This window comes from Neofelis nebulosa, chromosome 2 (genome assembly GCF_028018385.1).
Source record: "Neofelis nebulosa isolate mNeoNeb1 chromosome 2, mNeoNeb1.pri, whole genome shotgun sequence".
Taxonomy (NCBI): domain Eukaryota; kingdom Metazoa; phylum Chordata; class Mammalia; order Carnivora; family Felidae; genus Neofelis; species Neofelis nebulosa.
In genome coordinates this window covers 946,582-966,424 of record NC_080783.1, presented here as the reverse complement: position 1 = coordinate 966,424, position 19,843 = coordinate 946,582, and the positions used below count along the sequence as shown (strand labels likewise).

General features: G+C 53.5%; 1 protein-coding gene across 24 annotated transcripts in view; it reads right to left on the bottom strand.

Moving 5' to 3' along the window:
* KIF1A (kinesin family member 1A) overlaps positions 1 to 19,843 on the bottom strand; it is a 101,659-nt gene that overhangs the window by 79,655 nt on the left and 2,161 nt on the right. The window lies entirely within an intron of this gene.

Here is a 19,843-nt window from a genome sequence, read left to right as displayed (position 1 = left end):
AAATTGCGTCATAGACAATTAGGGGCAAAGCAGGGACCGGAGGACCCGGTCCAGGTCCTGCCTTTATCTCCGCCGTGTGACTTAACCCCTGGGCCTCGGTTTACCCACCTGTGAAATGACAGGCTGAGGTGGGTGGCCCCCAAAGTGAGTCGGAGTCTCGGGTGCCGGGCCCCTGAGGAAAGCTGGCAGAAAACTCCCTGCGGAACTCTGCTGCCGCCGTGGCCACGGTGAAAGGCCGTCCCCACAGGGCGCTGCCGGGGCTGCCGGCCTGAGGCTGCGGCGGGCCACCGCAGGGGGGCTGGGGGCCCGAGGGACGGGCCCCTGGGAACACAGAGCGGGACAAGCTCGGGGCAGAGAGCTGGTGTTTACAGGAACGGCCAGAAGCGCCGGGAAACAACAGCCTCACCCGAAGAGGCGCTCGGGGCTTCAGCCGTCTGAAATGAACTCACATGTCCATTTAGCTGCGAACCCCCCGTCACTGGCGGCATCCAAGTAGAGCAAGGCTCGGGGACAGGTCTTCAGACTCGCCCACACTGAGGCTCCACGAAATCCGCCCTCCTGGAAGGGGCACCTCCTGCCTCACCCTCCTCACCTGCGACTCCCACCCTCAGGAGAATCTGCCCCAAAGACCCCTTTCCAGCAAGGACCCAACCCCCGCCCATGAGGACCTCTGGGGACCCAGGACCAAGAGCAGAGGGGGCCTGCGGCGTGTCCCGGGGCCTCTCGGGGGGCCTCTCGGTGCAGGTGGAGGGGAGCCCCCCGGGGGTGGGGATCGGTGCAGGTTTCAGGCGATAAACTCCCAGGCCCTCTCAGGGCCAGGGCCTCGACCCCTCCGAACTCCCCGGAACACGGAGCGGAACCCATCCCCTCAAGCAGCCTCAGCTCTTCCACAGGGAGAGCAGGAAGCCCAGGGCAGTCGACCGCGGAGGGCCAGCAAGCGCAGGACGCGAGCGGGAGCCCAGGCGGATGGGGAGGAGCAGGGGGTCTGGGCTCGCCCCGCCACACCCCGGCGCCCCTTACAGCCGCAGTGCTTGTCCACACAGCCCGAGCGCTCCCAATAATTTCCCCTTCCTCCCTCCGCGAGTGACCACCCAGGCGGGGACTGGAGGGACGTGCCTCCCTGACAATCTGCTTCCTCACGCTGGAAAATCTCCGTGCCCTTGAAAGGGGGAAAAGTCTTAGGACATTCCAGCCGGGGTGGGAAGAGCGAGACCAAGGTCACGAATTCCTGGGGAGAATGTAAATTGGAACGACATTTCTAGCATTTACCAGCGTGCCTTGTGCCCTCTAAAAGGAGGCTGGGGCGCCTGGGTGGCTCAGTCAGTGAAGCGTCCGACTCCTGAGTCGGCTCAGGTCATGATCTCGAGGTCTGTGGGTTTGAGCCCCATCGGGCTCTGCGCTGACAGTGCTTGGGACTCTGTGTCCCCCTCTGTCTCTCAAAATAAATAAATAAACATTAAAAAAGAGGCTATATGTGTAGAGTAAGTAATGTTCAGCACCGAAATAGGAAATCATTAGGAATGAGGAAAATATTTATGACAGCAGATGTTCAATTCAATATTGCAAAATTTTCAGCTCTCCCCAAATTTAGCTACATTATTTCAGTGCGATTCCAATAAGCAAAATACTCCAACAGGATTTTCAGTGGCATTTGGCGACAGTTCGAAAGACAGCTGTGGAAAATAAGGACAAAGGGCACATCCTACCAGGTATCAGACTTGCTGTAAAGCTACAAGTTGCGAAGTCCAGTAATGACACAGGCACAGAGATCAACAGAAAAGACTAAGCCTGACCAGAGACAGACAGACGATAAAACAGCATTTCAGGGAACGGGGTGAGGCTGGTATTGGAACGATTGGTTCCCCCATATTAAAAAATAGAGCTAAAGGGGCACCTGGGGGGCTCAGTCGGTTGGGCGTCCAACTTCGGCTCAGGTCACGATCTCGCAGTCCGTGAGTTCGAGCCCCGCGTCGGGCTCTGGGCTGATGGCTCAGAGCCTGGAGCCTGCTTCCGATTCTGTGTCTCCCTCTCTCTCTGCCCCTCCCCCGTTCATGCTCTGTCTCTCTCTGTCTCAAAAATAAATAAAACGTTAAAAAAAAATTAAAAAAAAAATAGAGCTAAAGGGGTGCCTCGGGGGCTTAGTCGGTTGAGCATCTGACTTCGGCCCAGGTCACGATCTCACCCTTTCCGAGTTCGAGCCCCGCGCCGGGCTCTGTGCTGACAGCTGGGAGCCTGGAGCCTGCTTCGGATTCTGTGTCTCCCTCTCTCTGCCCCTCCCCCACTCATGCTCGGTCTCTCTTACTCAAAAATAAATATTTTTAAAAACTAAGAAAAAAAGAGAGCAAGAACTTTGCTTTTGAAAGCATTGCAAGAACGAAGACCACGCTTATGGCTCTGGGGTAGAGACCGTGCCTCAGCACGAAGCCCGGAAAGCAGAGCAGGCAGCAGAATGGCCGTCAGCACAGCAGTGCCCCTCCCACCATGCCCAGCTAGAGAAGGTGGGTAAAATCTCACAATCTGTTGGAAGGAATCAAAGAGCTACTGAAACCATGCAGGCGAGGAGGCCAAGATTCCGGAGATGGGGGGCTGCCAGGGCAGGAGACAACATTCCAGCACTCCGCAGCACTTTTTCCTTAAATGCATTTGCATTCTGGGCACAGGGCAAGAGGCTGGCAATCTGGAGTCTTCCCAGGCAGAGGGCCGTTGCCGAGGGATGGAGAAACCCTCTGAGCTTTTGGTCAAAAGCAGCACCCTTGAGAGACCAAAATCCCAGAAGAAAGAAGGAGTGGGGAACTTCACTTGGCCAGTTCAAGCCTTAAGACATGTGCTGAACTCTGAGGGTATGAGGGGTGGAGTTTAAAATCTCAAGCAGAAAGCTTCTAAAAATCCACCAGGAGTCTTTTGCGGTCTCAGGTGTTAAGGAGACAGGGATTAGCATTCAGGATCCTCTTGGTGATCACACCACGGCCTGGTTTGAAAGCCCGGGGAAGCACACAGTCTAAAGGGAGGGCAGAACCACAGGGAGGATTAACCTTACCCAAACTGCAAGGCTTCCCTGACTCCGCTTAGTCTCTGCCTGAATCAGGGATGACCGCCTACTCTGCCCGTCTGGAAGGAAAGGAGCAAACCATCCAGAGCCTCTACAGTGTTTTAACAGGCAAGGTCTGACAATACATCCAAAGTCATAGGACATGAGAAAAGACAGGACTATAGGATTCAAAACAAATTGGGGGGGAAAAAAGAAACATATCTACACATGATCCAGATCTAGGAGTTATCAAACAAGGACTTTAAAATGACCACAACTTATATATTCAAAATAAAGAGAAAAGTACGGAGAAATTAAATGGAAAAAAAATGAAGAATTTTGCAAGAAGACTTGAAGCGATAACAAAGAATTTCTCATGGGAATTCTAGAACTGAAAACACAATAACTGACATTAAGAGGTCAAGAGATTAGACACAGCTGAAGGCAGTGTTCATGAACTGGAGGACAGGCCAGCAGAAATTACAGAACAGAGGAAAAAATGAATGGAAAATACAGAGAGTAGAGTCAGAGTAATATAGGACACAGTGAAGCCGCCTAACATGCATGTGATTGGAATCTAAAAGGAGAAGAAATAGGAGAGAATCAATACTTGAAAAGATAATGATTAATTGTCTAAAATTGCTGAAGCTGGGGTGCCTGGGTGGCTCACTCAGTTAAACACCTGACTATTGATTTTGGCTCAGGTCATGATCTCATGGTTCATGAATTCGAGCCCCACCTTGGGCTCTGTCCTGATGCCACAAAGCCAGCTTGGGACTCTCTTTCTCCATTTCTCTCTGCCTCTCCCCCCACCTCTCAAAACAAAAACTTTAAAAAATATTTTAGGGGCGCCTGGGTGGCTCAGTCAGTTAAGCATCCGACTTCGGCTCAGGTCATGATCTCGCGGTTCGTGAGTTCGAGCCCCGCGTCGGGCTCTGTGCTGACAGCTCAGAGCCTGGAGCCTGCTTCGGATTCTGTGTCTCCTCTCTCTGCCCCTCCCCAACTTGTGCTCTGTCTCTCTATGTCTCTCAAAAAATAAATAAATGTAAAAGTTAAAAAAATATTTTAAAAAATACAAATAAATTGCTGAAGCAAGGGGCGCCCCGGTGGCTCAGTCGGTTGAGCATCTAACTCTTGATTTTGGCTCAGGTCATGATCTCACAGTTTATGAGATCAAGCCTTGAATCGGGCTCTGTGCTGACAGCATGGAGCCTGCTTAGGATTCTCTCTTTCTCTTTCTCTCTCTCTCTCTCTCTCTCTCTCTGCCCCTCCCCTACTCTCAAACACACTCTCTCAAAATAAATAAATAAATAAAGTTTAAATACATATGTATGTACATACATACACACAATTGCTGAAACAGATCAACCCATAGATTCAAGCAGCCTTGCAAAGGCCAAGCAGGATAAACACAAAGAAATCTACATGAAGGTGCATAATAATAAAACTGCTGAGTACCGACGATGAAGAATCCTAAAAACAGCCAGGAAAAAAAAAGAGACACATAACCTCTAAAGGGACGAAAACAAGCCTGACAACTGACTTCTCCGCAGCAATGACGGAAGCCACGAGACAGGGCTCGGGCGTCAGCATTATCAGGTAAGCGGAAAAGCAACAATTTATATTAGACTCTCAAGTATACGTGTTTCAACTGCTAAGGTAATCATCAAAAGAGCAGAAAAAGAAACAATTTAGCAGCAAGAAACAAACAGAAAAAAAATGTAAAGCTTTTTGTTAATCCAATAGAAGGCAACTAAGGAGGAAACATAGAAGAACAACAACAAAAGTTAGGCCAAATGGAAAATGAAGACTTAAGACTGCAGACAAAAGCCCCATTAGTATAGACTAAATTTGTATGAGGTAAACACTCCCAGTAAAATGTAATTGTCGAAACAGATCTTTAAAGACTCTATGTTGTTGCCAAGAGACACCTTAAATAAAAAGACACAGAGAGGTTGAAAATAAAACAATAAAATTTTTTGGTTTGCTTGTTCCATCAGCTACTGAGAAGGAAAAATATATATCGCACGCATTCTTTTAAAGTGCATGCAACACGTACGAAAATTAGCCATATGCTAGTCATAAATCAAACCCTAACAAATTTCAATTTAAAATTAAAATCAAGGGGCCCCTGGGTGGCTCAGTTAAGCATCCTGTTAAGCGTAACTGGGTGGACGGATAAGCTTCCGACTTCGACTCAGGTCATGATCTCACGGTCCGTGAGTTCGAGCCCCGCGTCGGGCTCTGTGCCGACAGCCTGGAGCCTGGAGCCTGCTTTGGATTCTGTGTCTCCCTCTCTCTCTGCCCCTCCCCGGCTTGTGCCCTCTCTGTCTCTCTCTCTCTCAAATATAAATAAACATTAAGTAAATAAATAAATAAATAAATAAATAAATAAATAAAATGATACTCATAAGGTGCATAAAACGGAACAAAACAAAACAACTTACAACATCCCCCAACTGCTTGGACATGAAGCAGTACAATTCTAAATAACCCATGGGACAAACAAACTCATCAGATATGAGAAACTATTTTGAACCAAACAACAGTGAGGATACAGCATATGAAAACTGTGGGATGCGGCTGAACCACAAGCCTGGGGTGGGGGGGGGTTCACCCCGTCCCGGGGGGGGGGGGGGCGCTTCACACGGTTCCCAGGCAGGTTCGGACCCCGGCGTCCCTCAGGGAGCTGCAGGTTCGCCGTGGGGGGACCTTCAGGAGAGTTTTCCCGGAGAAAGGCCCAGGTCTGTGGACCAGCAGCGGAGCCTCTGATAGGGCAGGGGGCTGGAGATTTGAGAAAAACTCTACTAGGGAGGGGGCTGGACTCGGTCACTGAATCAGTCACTGGTGAGCACTGACTAAGTCACGGCCGAAGGGTTAGAAAGATGGAGCAGCGGAGAAGCCTTGGGAACCCAGCTGCCTCTTAAGCAGACTTCGGGCAGGTCCCCTTGAATCTCGCCCTCACTGCCACAGGCAGCTGGGTGCCCAGGTCCTGAGCCTTGTGGGGACACCACAGGTCGCTTCCCGGTTTCCCCTCGGCCTCCTTGGGGTCCAGCTTTCCTGAGTCTGCCGTCAGTCACCACGAGGGGTCGGCTTTTCATTTTCCAAAATGCGGTGACTGTGCCTTCTCTGGTCTTTCTTCCCGCCGTAAGAGCTTAGGTCTTTCTTGAGTTTACCTTCGCCCTTATTTTGGTGGCATTTCAAGAGGGAGAGAAGACAAATGGACGAATCTCACAAACATAACACTGAGAAGAGAGGACTCAAACACAAAAGGTACACACTTTATAATTCCACTTATGCAACTTCCAAAACAGGCAAACACCGTTCGGCAGAATAAGCACATTATTTAGCACCGTGGAACGACGGAGCGACTGAGCACGACACAACAGCCGAGAGAGAGAGAGAGAGAAAGAGAGAGAGACAGAGAGAGACAGAGAGAGAGCGCTGACGGGGACGGGGACGGAGACGGACACCTGCTGATTCCATAAACAGGTTTGGCGGCTGTATCTGACCCTTCTAGGCTGTGGGCACACTTACAGAATTTGTTTTAATTACCACATGGCTCAGGTAAATAAGTAGATAAATAAACAGACCTCCTTTTGGTTGACAAACACCGGCATGTGTGAAGACAAAAACAGCTGGCTCATCAAAGTTAGTATTTCTAGGGGCGCCCGAGTGGCTCAGTCGCCTGAGCAACAGACTCTCCCCTGCTCTCGCTCTCTCTCTGTCTAGAATAGAATAGAAAATTATAAATAGACAAATGATAGATAGATAGATAAATGAATGAATAAATAAAAGTCGTATTTCTCAACCAACAAGGAAAACAGGTGAATTTTTTCTGGGTTTTGCCTGCCGAATGGAGGCTGGAGGGCATGGCCTCAAACACACACAAAGTGGGAAGTGGATCCAAATTGTGTGACATGGAAGGCTGGGGAAAAGCCACCTGTCATCAAAGGGACCCAGGGGAATTACTGTGACGCCTCTCAGCTCCCTGGGGTGGAAAAGCCAGTGTTTCCGAGACTCCGAGGTCACAGACCTGTCCTCGTGCAGGTTTGGGTCTCAGATCTGCGACCTCTGCATAATCAGTGAAACCCAAGTTTGAGAAGTGACCTCAGAGCGGGGCTCAGCCGCTACAGCACATCACAACCACAAGAACAAATCTCCTGAGAAACAGCTTAGCCCTCGGGGCGCCTGGGGCAGGGGGTGCTCAGCTGGTTAAGTGTCTTCGGCTCAGGTCATGATCTCACGGTCGGTGGGTTGAAGTCCTGCATCGGGCTCTGTGCTGACGGTGCGAAAGTCTGCTTCAGATCCTCTGTCTCTCTCTGCCCCTCCCCCACACTCACACACAATCTCTCTCTCTCTCTCTCTCTCTCTCTCTCTCAAAAATAAAGACTAAAGAATAATGATGATAAATAAAAGAAACAGCTTCCTCTTCTCGGGTCCCCAGGATTCCCACAGATGAAGATCAGTCAAATGGATGCTCACAATTAAATATTACCCAAATGCCAGAGAAACAATTCACCATGAGCAAGAGTTCCGGTGGGGGGTGAGGGTGGGGTGGGGGGTAGAAAAGGAAACGAAAAAAGAACCAGAATTAGATCTTCATCCTGGACTATCGAAGATTACAGATACTGGAACTGTCAGCCACAGGTTATAAAATACGTGTGCCTAAAATGCTTAAAGAAATAAACAGGAATGGGAAATGATGGTGTAAAATATGGGGCAAAAACCGTGCAGAACTTTTAGAAATGAAAATGTAACCATTCAAAGTTCAAAACTTAGCAGACATATTAATCAGCAAATTAAATGAAGCTGAGCAGAGAATTAATGAACTGGAAAACATATCAGAAAAAATTACTCAGCACGGTCCCAGAGAGACAACACGATGAAAACATAAAACCAAGGTTAAGAGTCATGCTACACGAAAGAATTCATTAACTTATCATGACGGGAATTTTAACGAATCCCTCACTAACCGACAGATCAAGCAGACATAATTAACAAAGATGTAGAAAACCTGAACGTGATAATCACGAACTGATGAGCACAGGTGCTGTCTTCCTCTGGAAAATGAGAGAAACGGTCCCTTTTCTAACACCTATGGAACCTTTACAACATTTCACCACGTAGTAGGTCACAAAACAACTAATAAATGTCAAAGACTCTGTGTCAAATGGATCGTGTAATTTGAACACAATTAAAAATCAATAAAAGATCATTAAAGACCTGTGTTTAGAAAACTTCAAAAGAGGGGCACTCAGGGGGCTCAGTCTGTTCATCGTCCAACTCCTGATTTTGTCTCAGGTCATGAGATAACATCCCACGTCTGGCTCTGTGCTAGATGTGGAGACTGCTTGAGAGTCTCTCTCCCTCCTCTTCTGCCCCTCCCCTGCTTGCACACACATCTGCATGCTCACACTCTCTCTAAAGAAAAGAAAATAAAATGAAAATAACTTTAAAAAGTTTCCCCAAAAAAAAAAGAAAACTGAAAAATGAACTTCGAGATAGCTAACACACAAAAGAAGAAACTTCCGGCACTTCCACATTCAGCCACGATGGAAGCTACAAGGGTACCTTTAAACTCTCCCTGTAAATAACAACTCAAAAACTGAAAAAAATGTATGAAAATAACTGTTTTCAGACATTGTACAGCAGGCAGTGCACGGCTGTGATCACGGAGAGAAGGGAAACATACAAGAGGAAACCTATAATCACTCCAAATCTGCCCAGAGGCAATTTCCAGATTTCAGGCTTAGGGAGGTAGGACCCAAGCAGCTTTCATGACTCGAGGAGATGGAGGCCAGAGTTTGGGTAGTTTGAAGCGGCTGGACGTCGTGGAGCAGAGTTCTGGAAAGGAAATAGCTGCTAGGTAGCAGAGGTTCCCTTGAGTCTTTGTAGAGAACTAGTCTGTCCCCATGTAGTCCAGGCAAAGAAGACACAGGTTCCCAAAGCTGACATAAAAGAAGGTATCTGCGCATCAACCAGCCAGAAGAGAGTCTTCTCGATCCCTCCCTCCCAGACATTCAGTAGAGACCCCAAAGAAATCATACTTCAGCAGCAGGCTTAACTGTCCCTGGAGCGACATCTACTCTAGAGTGACTCTAGGAAAGCTTAAAATCAGGTCTCAAGGATCAAATTATCTCAAGTAATTTGCTGCCTGCAAAACTAAAGCCCAACATGCTTTCTAAGAAGAAAGCATAATTCAGACACTCCACGATGTAGAAATGTCTAGAATCTGATAAAAAAAATTATTATACATGCCAAGAAGCAGGAAACGATGATCTATAACCAAGAGAAAAACTACTCAGTGGGAACCTGAATTTTCCTATAAGTATTAACGAAGTTGATTCAATAGTTTAAAAACCTACCAAAAAAACCAGCAGACACAGACACTTTTTACAAGTGAACCCCAACACACATTCAAAAACCTAGGCAATTCCAATCGTAATCAAACTCTTTAAGAGAACAGAAAAATGAGAGGCAGACAGAGGAAGGGAGATTATACTCCCGACTCATTCACTGAGGCCAATATGACCTTAGCATCAAATCAGACAAAAGAAATTTGAGAAAAGAAGACCATAGACTGACCTCACTGATGAACATAGATACAAAAGTCTGAAACATTAGCAAGAAGGCCAAGCAGCAAATAAAATGGATAACGCGGTAGCTTTACTCCAAGAATACCGGTATGATAACATATGTATGGTTTAACATAAGTACATCTATTAATAGAATTCACCACATAGCAGATTAAAGGAGAAAAAGCCAAATGAGGTACTCCATAGATACTGAAAAAGCATTCAATAACTTTCAAAATCTGTTTATGATAAAACTCTTGGCAATACGAGAATAAAAGAAATCTTTAATCTCATGATACATATCTGCTAAAAACCTACCCAAACATCATACTTAATGCTAAAATATTAGGAACATTTCCTTTAAATTCAAAAACAAGTTTGGGACGCCCATCACACTTCTATTTCACATGGAAGTGGTGGTTCTGGCCAGAGTGACAAGACATGAAAAAGAAACAACAATGACAAAATACAGATTGGAAAGAAGAAACCCAAATTGCCATCATTTACAGACCATTTGCTTATCCACACAGAAATCAAGAGGATCCACAGACAAATTATTTGAATTGGGGAAGGTACGGTAAAATTGCTAGAAACCAACCACACTGGAATATACTAGAGGCAAAGAGTTAAAGATGTGTGTGTGTGTGTGTGTGTGTGTGTGTGTGTGTGTGTGTGTCTCTTTTTTGAGAGAGAGAGAGAGAGAGAGAGAGAGAGAATCCCAAGTAGGCTCCATGCTTAGCGCAGAGCCCCACGTGGGGCTTGATCTCATGATCATGAGATCATGACCTGAGCTGAAATCAAGAGTTGGATGCTTAACTGGCTGAGCCACCCTGGTGGCTAAAATATATTTTTAAGGTACCTTTGAAGAATAACCCAATTCCCTGTGTCCCCCTCTCTCTGCCCCTCCCCTGCTCGCTCACTTTCTCTCTCTCTCTCTCAAAATAAATAAACGTTAAAAAATCAAAAATAAAAATTGACCCAAAGCATATAGGACCTTGATAGTAATAAATATCACAAAAGATGTGCATAACTTTTATGAGGACATTTTTAACCTTCACAAAAATTTTATAGAAAATCTAAAGAAATGAAGACCTATAACTTGTTTGTGGAAAATTTTCAATATCTTTTAAAAAACATTTATTTTCACTCGAGTGAATCAAAAATTCACTGTAATTTCAAACGAAACCTCAAATACATTTTTTTCTGGAAAGTCGACAAATTCTTTCCAAAAACTTCTACGGAAGAGTGCGGCGCTGTGAATACCGAAAACCGTCTGAAGAAACACAAGAGGGTAGATGAGGACACGCCCTCCCGGTATGAAGATTTAATATAAAGCTATGGTGGTTAAGACGGAGTGGCTGGGACCAGGTGAGTCGCCACCAGGGTAACAGAAGAGACCCAGAAACACACGTGCACAGACCCAGCCCTTCGGAGAGCGGACAAAGGGGGCTGTGCAGGTCAGCGGGGAAGGGAGGGATCCGGAAGCTGCATGGCTGACAAAACTGGCTGTGGACTGAACGTCCGTGTCCCCACATTCCTAACCCAAACCCTACCCAACGGGACGGTATGGGGGAGGCAGTGGGAGGCGGTTAGGGTTAGAGGAGTTCGTGAGGGTGGGCCGCACGAATGGGATTAGTGCCCTTATCAAAGTCCCAAGAGAGCCTGCTTCCGCTCTGCAGTGGAGTTGGCCAACTGCAACCCAGAGCGGGCACTCGCCAGAACCTGGCCCTGCCGGCACCCTGACCTTGGACTTCCAGCCTCAGAAGTGTGAGAAATCACTGTGGTCTGTGAGCCGCCCAGCCTGGCGTGTTCTGTTGCAGCGGCCCGGGTGGATGAAGACAACTGGCTGGCCATATGGAGACACACAAAATTAGATTCCTTTTTTATACCAAATCCAATTCCACCCAGACTCAAGACCCGAACGTGAACAACAGTTTGGGAAGAAAACGAAGACGGGTGCTATCTCCACGTTCTCCTTTGAGGCTTCAACCCACAGAAGACTCCAGAAGGAAAAGTCCAGACATCGAGATACCATCGTGGGTGCAGACGCTCAGGCACCCGGAGATGTCTTTAGCACATCTAACTCACGCGGACTCGTGTGCAGAACATACAGACAACACACAAAGACCAGATAAACAAACAAAAAGGTCGAGAAAATAGCAACGAGATCTGAACAGGTAACTTACAGGACACGACACTCAACCACCACGGTAATCAAGAGCGTGGGCTCCAAACCACACCCCTCGGGTCCCAGCGTTAAAACATGTGGCAACACGACCTGTTGTAAGGACAGGTCGACGGGAACAGCACGGTCCTCCTGGGAACAGCTCACCGGCATGACCGGCTTAGAAACAACACAGGGAGACACATCCAGTGCAGTCGCAGACTATGGGACCGGCCGCTCTGTGACAAGACGTGTACCCCAACACCGCAGTGTCTGCAGCAGAAAAGAGAAAGAGGAGGGAAGAGGGAGGGGATGGAGAGACTGGCTGTCCACCGACCGGAGACAGGACAGGTCACACCGCGGCTGTCCAGATGGGACCGAATGAAGCAGAGACACAGTCCCTGGGAACGTCATGAACAGCAAATGTCACTCAGACAGCCCGGCGGGACACGGACGGACGCGTGAGGGGACTCGGCCCACGCAGGGCTGCACACCCACGGGGGAGACTCGGGGTCCATGACGCAGCTCTGAGCACGCGGAGTGCAGTCTGGGTGATGGTGAGCCTTCAGGTCAGGTCAGGAGTCTGACCATGGGTGCCGCCGAGGCTTTGGTGTGGCCCTCCGGGTCTGCAAGGCAGCCCGGCCCCAGAGCCCCCTCGCGAGGGTTAGGGGGGCAGTCGCCCTCAGTGCCGGGGAACCAGGAGCGTGCTGGAAAAGCTTCACCTCTGAAGTTGAGGGTGGACACGTGGCTGTTTGTGGACACACTCTGTATTCTTTTTCGTGAGTCCTATCACATAACAACAGCGTTTAACTTCTTTCGAGAAGTCTCGCCACGAAGGGGAGCAGGAAATCAGGGTGATGAGGCAGGGGGCGGAGCCAGCCCTTGTCACCTACGGCAGGGGGGTGTGAAGGTGTGGGGCTGGGGGGTCACTGCCACAGACACGCCACAAGCTGGAGAGCTGGAAGAAGGCCACGCTCCCCTCCCAGCGCCTGGTGAGGCGTCTGAGAGGACACGGGAAGGCAGAAAGTGTGCCATGGTCCCTTTAAGGGTGAAGGGTCATGTGGCTGCAGGTGCCGCAGAGGGCGGCTGGGAGGGCGTGTGCAGGGGTGATGAGCAGGCCGGCCCGGGCTCAGAGCCGGGAGAACCACGCAGGTGCAGGGAGCACCCCAGAACCCAAGAGGAGCCCGAGGAACTGTTCCAGAGGGCCCCCGAGCCACGAGGGTCTGCCCCGTGGCCTAAAGAGGGCTGCCATCAGTGTCTAAGGGTGACAAGACCTGGGCTGCATCCGTGAGAAGTGGGGCAGAGAAGACAGTCAGCAGGAGAAGAAAGAGAGGTGCCAGGCGACAGCAGTCACGCATGTGGACGAGGAAGCGACGATGGTCAGGACCGCGGGGGAGGAAGACCCAGAGCCATGGGCCAAGGCCCCCAGGTTAGGAGGGGAGTTGAAATCCGTTCACTTGGTGAAAACACGCGGAGGACCCAACCGCGGACAGGTCACTGCGGACACAGAGGATGGGGCCAGCCCCTCGAGGAGCTCACATCTGTTTCTCAGGGCCCTTGGAGTATTTCTCCAAGGAACAGGACAAAGGAACGGAGCAGGGGTGTGGGCAGCATGTGCCAAGCAGAGGCCAAACCTCTATGGAGAAACGGACGAGCAAAGGCTGCCCGAGGCCTGGGGCCGGCCCCTGCACAAATCCGCACTGGGTGCCAAGGCCTCCCTGGCCGCTGTCCCCTCGGGCATCGGTCTGCCCCCCCCCCCCCAGCCCAGCGGCACACCCTGGAGCACCACAGCAACGCAGCACCTCCTCCTGAAACACTGATTTTTCCTGAAGAGTTTGAGAAAAGACAAAACTAGCTTTTCTTAGTATTACAACAGCTATACATTGCAGTCCATGCCGGCCGGGCCCCTAGACCCCTCAGAAGGGTGAGGAGGACCCCCGGGCTGCACGAGTGCCAGGCATGGCCAGGGGTCACTCTGGAGGCCCCATGGAAGAAAAGAGCACGCCAGTGAGTCACCCCAATGGTGAAGGGCAGGGGAGAGGCATCACCCATGACCTCAGGCCCTCATACCTTTGTGGGAGGGGGCGGAGCCAGACACGGCCCAGAAGGGGCTGGCACACAGCAGGGGCCTCGGGGGTTCTGGGCTCGTGGGCTCAAAGCAGCCAGTGGAGAGCAGGGGCAGGAAGTGAGGCTGGAGAAAGGGTCCTCAGTGTAAGTCTGCCTGTAGAACAGCCACATCAGTAAAACTTTCACCCCCTCCCTGCCACCCACCCTCACAGAGGGCAGTGGCTGCCAACACTCTCAGGCACACAGCTGACGTTTCTTCTCACAGACATGGAAGGAAATACCCGGTGAGAGTGAATGCTTCAGTGTGGATGCTGGCGCCCCACACTCCAGTATGAGGGAGCAGGACAGCTTGGATCCAGCTCCTAGCCCTTCAGACCAAAAGCAAAGGCTGCCAGTGGAGCCTCCACAGCCCACACCGAGTGCCAGTCGGAATCCCACTCAGACCTGGGGAAACCAGTGGCAGCACGCTCTACTACCCAGTGGGCTCCCCAACACAAACAGGCCCACAAGGACTTCCATGTACAAGAGAAGAATAAAAAGTTTCAAAGGTAAAGACCAGAATAAACCAGCAGAAAACAAGAGATAAAGCACAGAATGGAAGCAAAAACAAGCAAATGAAAAAAAAAAAACCCTCAATGAATATACTCAGAACGTTTCAAGAAAATAGTACATTTACAAAACAAGAACAGGATGCTGTGAAACAAGAACAGTTAGTGACAAGAAAGAAGGAGCTCTTGGAGATGGAAAAGGTAGGTGCTGAAATACACAATTTCAAGAAGAACTTGCAAATGAAGTCCAAAACTGCCCAGAAAATAAGACCTAAAAAAGGAGACACGATATATGAAAGAAAAGAGAACAAGACGAGAAGACAATGCATAAAGTCGAGGAAGAAAACAGGAAAAGAAAAGGGGTGGATCTTTGCTCGTAAGGAACTGGATGCAGCAGGCCATGAAGCCAATGTCGAGTGCTCTGGGCGGAATGTTTAGGGGAAAGAAATGCCACCGGACAAACCATGTACCCAGCGTGAGGACAGAGCAGAGACGCAGACACACGGCCAAGAACTCATCACCATTTTCAGGAAGTCACACAGGACAGGAAGCCAAAACCAGAGTAGCTCTGGGGTCCGAGAAACAGAGCCACTGACCCAGGGGATGTGGTGAGCAACAGGCAGGCTGGCACGTGGCAGGTTACAGACAGGAGGGAGACAGCAGGGAGGGGGCTCCAGGGGGTGTGGGAGCCAGGAAAGAGGGGACCTGGCAGGACAGAGTGTGATTGAGGGCTGGGGAATAAGACACTAGTGAAGAATGTCCTGCCCAAGCATGGAGCTCATGCAGAAGAGAGGGAGGCCCTAAGTTTCCTCCTCCACTCTGGGCCTGGCCGCCACATCACTGCTTATCCTGACACCCTTCAGGCACCAGGGCCTGTGTCCATGCTGTGGCCCAAGCATCAGGAGCAGGCAGACAGTGAGGATCAGATGACACAAAGCAGATGACAACCCCCATGCCCCAGCCCCACAGGGGCCCCTCAGATGCCTGGTCTTCATGGATCCACAGCCCGTGGGCGCTGATGGCCCAGCCCTGCCCCTCACCATCTTGGCGGAGCTGACGACAGCTGGGGAAGAATACCGATGCCCCCCTGAGCACTACTGGCTGGGCTAGACCTGAGAGGGGGGAGAGGACTCCCGACACCCCTCTAGGGCACTCCTGGGCACCAGCAGCTCACTCTGAAGGCAGGAGAGGGGTCTGCAGGTGCAGTGGGGGCCATCCCCACCCCCTCCCCAGAGCTGCATTTCGGGAGCCTCACAGGACACCCAGAGCAGGGGGGCTCTTTCCTCAGGAAACACGGGGCCCTAAATGGGAGCTGTGAAGGCACACAGAAAATCTGCACCTGAACAGGGCGGTGGCTGCCTTCTCTGGGCACACAGGAAATGGACCACTTGGGCTAAAACAACCAGCTCAACAAGAAAATAGCATTTCCTGGACGCCTACTGTTTGTGAGGTGGGGTGGGTGGGGCACTGGGACCGAAGAGTGTGGTGGGGATATGAGGGGACAGGTAGGGGTGGTGGGTGGGATGGTGGGGGTAGAGGATTGGGTTGGGGGTTTGGGGTTGGGGTATGTATGGAGGGGAGGGGTGGGGGTGGGTGGAGTGAGGCAGTGGTGTGGGGGGTGGGGGGTGGGCCAGTGGGTGGGGCAGGGGTAGAGGGTTAGGTTGGGGGGTGGAGGGGTGGGGTGGGTGGGAGTGAGGCAGTGGGGTGGGGGGGCAGGCTGGTGGGTGGGGTGGGTGGGAGTGAGGCAGTGGGGTGGGGGGGCAGGCTGGTGGGTGGGGTGGGTGGGAGAGAGGCAGTGGGGTGGGGGGGGCAGGCCGGTGAGTGGGGTGGTGGTAGAGGGTTGGGGTGGGGTGTGGTGGGGTGGGTAGGAGTAAGGCAGTGGGGTGAGGGGTGGGTAGTGAGGCCAGTGGGTGGGGTGGGGGTAGAGGGTTGGGGTGGGGGGTGGAGGGGTGGGGTGGGTGGGAGTGAGGCAGTGGGGTGAGGGGTGGGGGATGAGGCCGGTGGGTGGGGTGGGGGTAGAGGGTTGGGGTGGGGGGTGGAGGGGTGGGGTGGGTGGGAGTGAGGCAGTGGGGTGAGGGGTGGGGGATGAGGCCGGTGGGTGGGGTGGGGGTAGAGGGTTGGGGTGGGGGGTGGATGGGTGTGGTGGGGGGTAGAGGGGTGGGGTGGGTGGGAGTGAGGCAGTGGGGTGGGGGGGGTAGGCCGGTGGGTGGGGTGGGGGTGGAGGGTTGGGGTGGGAGTGGAAGGGTGGGGTGGGGGGTGGGGAGTGAGGCCGGTGGGTGGGGTGGGGGTAGAGGGTTGGGGTGGGGGGTAGAGAGGTGGGGTGGGTGGGAGTGAGGCAGTGGGGTGGGGGGGGTAGGCCGGTGGGTGGGGTGGGGGTGGAGGGTTGGGGTGGGAGTGGAGGGGTGGGGTGGGGGGTGGGGAGTGAGGCCGGTGGGTGGGGTGGGGGTAGAGGGTTGGGGTGGGGGGTAGAGAGGTGGGGTGGGTGGGAGTGAGGCAGTGGGGTGGGGGGGTAGGCCGGTGGGTGGGGTGGGGGTAGCGGGTTGGGGTGGGGGTAGAGGGGTGCGGTGGGTGGGAGTGAGGCTGTGGGGTGGGGGGGTGGGGGTCAGGCCGGTGGGTGGGGTGGCGTAGAGGGGTGGCAAGGAGGGCAGGAAGTGCTAAGAGCAGCCATCTCCGGGGTCTAGGGAGCTGGGTGGACTCTCAGGGCCCCCGTGACAAGCCACAGGCCCATCAGGAGCCTTAGTGTCCAGATCTGAGAAACGGGAGGGCACCGCCCGAGTGGCTGGGGGCTTGGGAGCCCCCCGTGAGGAGAGGCCCATGAGATGTGCAACGCAGTCTGCAGCCACTAAATGCCTACTTCTCTCCCCTGACCCACCACCTACAGTGGGGGCTTGCAGCTGGCTTCAAGGTGGTGGCATGTGAGGGGGTCCAGGGACCTCCCGTGGAGGCTGGGTGGAAGGCTCCAGAGAAGAGAGAGGATTAGGCAGGAACAAAGACAAGCGAGGGCTGTGTGCATGTGTGCACATGTGCGTGTGTGAGAGGGAGTGTGTGTGTGTGGGGGGGGGTGAGTGTGCGAGAGTGAGACTGGAAGAGTGTGTGAGGCCGCGTGTGTAAGAGACAGTGAGAGGGTGAGGTTGGGTGTGTGTCTATGCGTGAATGTGAGTGTGCGTGTGTGAATATGTGTATGGGTGCGAGTAAGGCCGGAAGCATGAGCGTATGTGAGTGAGTGTGCGTGGGCGTGTGTTGAGACTGAGCGTGTAAGGGACTGTTGTGTGCACAAGCAGCCCAAGACCAGTGTGGAGCAGGCTGAGGAGTAAGAACAGGAGGCGAGGGTCCTGGTCAGCACCCCCCACCCCCGACCCAGGGGGCCCTGGAACCCAGCAGGCGGGCAGTGCGGGGCACTCTGCACCCCTGGGCTTCTGCATGGAGGAGGGGGAGGGCGGGCAGGGCTCAGGCAGCCAGACTGCAGGCCCAGGATTAGCAGGTTAAATCCAGACGGAGGGGGCTTTCGAGAAGGCGACAGCCCCTCCTCTCAGATACCCAGCCACCCAGGCGGCAGGTAAATCCTGCCCAGTGCCAGGGACAGCGCCCAGTGAGGCCTCACCAGCTAGCAAGGGGCTCCCAGGGGCTCGCATGACAAAACCAGGGTGGGAGCTGGCTGGGGCGGGGGACGTGACCACGGAGGCACACAGGAAGGGCTGCAGAGAAACCCAGGCGGGCCAGAGGCTCAGCCTCAGCAGACCGTTGACTTGACCATGCCCTCCACACTTCCAGTGCCCCCGGTGCAATGGCCCCTCACTGAGTTCCTGAGGCACCTGGGGCCGGGGGGGGGGGGGGGGGCAGAAGTGCCCAAAGCCAGAATCACGGTCCTGTTGGGAGTTAAACTGCAAACCTGGTAGGTCAGATGGGGCAGTGAGTCACATGCCCACACCCCTGACCCTTACGCCCTGCCTGCTACCCCAGCCCTGCTGTGGGGTGAGGCCCATCAGCTAATGGGACAGAACAGACCCACCTGCCTGGCTCTGCCCCTGAGCACCCCAGCCAAGCTGAGAGGTTTGGGGCAGGGTGTGGTCCAGCCTCAACCAGGCCCTGAGATGCTCCTGGGTCTGGGTGGGGAAAGGGAGACAGTGGATGTGGGTGGGGATCCACTCCCTTGGGCCCAAGAACCCTAAATGGGGCGGTGCTCTAGGGAGCACTCGGGAGTGGGCAGGAGGACGACCGTGTGCTCATCCTGGGGGTCACAGGCGGCTGAGTGACCACTCTCAGAGGTATGGGGTCTCGGGCATGAAGGGCATGGTTCCCAAAGCTGGTAGTCCCCCCCCCCAAGTCCCCAATCCGGTGGTCCCAGGGCCCCATCTCGCTCTCCTTCCAAAGGACATGGTCAGCCCTGGGTCTGCAGTGGTGACTGAAGGGGGTGGAGGCAGAGTGGACGGGGGCCCCTGTGTCGGGTGGCATAAATTCTAGCTTTGTTCAGTCTCCGACTGGCTGTGGCTGGCCCAGGGCAAGGCCCCAGGAGGGGCAGTCTGTGGGACACTCCAGTGTGGGAGAGGGGAAAGGGCACACAGCAGACGTTCAGCGGGCCCTCGTGGCGCCCCCACCCCACTGGGACTCTTGGGTTCGGGGAGCCCTGACTCCAAGCCCGATCCCAGTCTCTCTGTCCTGTGGACCACACCCCACAGAGGACACCCCTCCTGTCTTCAGATGCCGGCAGAAGGCGGGACAGAGCTGCTCACCCGGTCCCTATCTTGAACCCAGTGCCCTCGCAGACCTAGCATCCAGGTAGAGGCTGACTCCCCCCGCCCACCCCCTCTGGGTCTCCCAGCCAGCGGCCTCCCTGCAGGCATCAGCCCATCTTGGGTCTCGACCCCGACCAAGAGCAGACCTGGCGCCTGGCCCTGGCCCTCGCAGCATCCCTCACCGGCCACTGCCGACGCTGCACCCCGCTGCCGGCGCCACGCCTGCCCACCCTCACCCCGCGGCCCCGGCCCAGGCGGGTGGCCAACCACACCTGCAAAATGGCCGCCGCAGGTGCGGTCCCGGCCACCCCCCCCCCCCCCCCCCCCGCTCTGGACCCCAGAGCTGGCCTTCAAACCTGCGGCTGCCTCCTCGGGCCGAGAGGCCAGGCATCCGGGCCAGGCTGCCCCGGCAGAGCCCCTTTAGGCAGACAGACAGCAGGGCAGGGAGAGCGGGTCGGGTGTGACCGCTCCGCAGGAGCGGGCGCTCTGTCTCGCAGTCCTCCCCGGGGTTGGGACCCGCCAGCCCTGCGCGGCAGGGACCTCCCCGCACCTACTCCTCTCCGCAGCCGCAAGGTCCAATTCGATGCCCTAACGGGCCTCTGGTCCCAGCAAAGCGGGCACGCCTCGGCGGGGGCCGCCTCTTGGGGAGGGGGCCACCGGTCTCTCGGGACAAGTCCCTATTCCTGGAAACGAGGGCGCGCATCGGGTCCGCGCCGGGGCGACGT